Below are 1,227 nucleotides of genomic sequence, written 5' to 3'. Positions count from 1 at the left end.
CTCAAGTGGTTCATCATTGACGATTGCTGACGTAGTCGCTATGCTGAACGTCATGAAGGAGGATCAAAAGAGGATGAAGTTGGACCTCGGGAAGTCTATGGAGGCCTGCCATGAAGGAATCACCGAGCTAAATGTGAGGCAAGAGGAGCGGAACGAGAAATTTGAAACTTGTCTAAAGACAATAGAGGAGTTAACTAATAAAGTTGTGAAGTTGGAATGGGAAAATGCTGCATTGAAAGAACGTGTAGAGGATCTAGAACAGTACTCGAGAATTAACATGGTCGAAATACGAGGCCTGCCTCAGCAACCCAACGAAGACCTGAACTCGATGGTTTATAACATATCGAGTGCTCTCGGCTGCCAGATCGGGGAGGATGCCATCGACGTGTGTCATCGCCTGGGTCGCGCTGGACCCGAGGGACCTGCTCCGGTTGTCGTCAAGTTCATCAGGAAAACCGACAAAAACACGCTCCTACAGAAGAGGCGAGTGAAGCGCGATTTTTCGACCAGGCATATCGGCTGTAATACTGATCAACCTATCTACATCAATGAGTGTTTGTCGCCGTCAAGAAGGAAACTTTTCTCATTGGCTAGATCAGCGCACAAGGAACACCGTTTTAAATTTCTTTGGGTAAGAGACTGTAAAATTCTAATAAGGAAGCAGGAAAAAAGCCCAGTGATCGAACTCAAATCAAGTGAACAATTACATATGCTACTATCTCAAAGCTCATTTATGATTCATGATGTTGACAATTCTAAGGTCAGTGCAAATGTATAGTTACAAATCTTTCACTATTCACAGGACTATATCCAATACCAAGGGAAATACTAACTTTCAATATATTATTATGAGCTTACTAAGAATCATTGATTTAATTAGAGTTTTTTTATTTCTGATTAGTCTAATGCCGATAAATGAAATAAGTGTTCTATCTGTCTGCTTCCCTTATCCATTGCTATTTCGACAATTTTATCCTTATCGTTCGATTCACTACATTGCTACTATAATGATTGGAGGGTCACCTCTTCTTTTGCGTCTACATTTCACATTTCACAAGAGAGCATCCATTTTAATTGCATATGTATTCAAGTTTATCAAGCTATACCCTTAATTATTTTAATCTAAATGGATGATATAATTACTAGTTTTCATTCTGATGTGTTGGCATTCAACAATGCTATGTGTCATAGTGGATCACTCTTTATAATGCACCAGAATATTAGGAG

Source organism: Nilaparvata lugens, chromosome 9 (assembly GCF_014356525.2).
Source record: "Nilaparvata lugens isolate BPH chromosome 9, ASM1435652v1, whole genome shotgun sequence".
Taxonomy (NCBI): Eukaryota; Metazoa; Arthropoda; class Insecta; order Hemiptera; family Delphacidae; genus Nilaparvata; species Nilaparvata lugens.
This window is presented reverse-complemented; position numbering follows the sequence as displayed.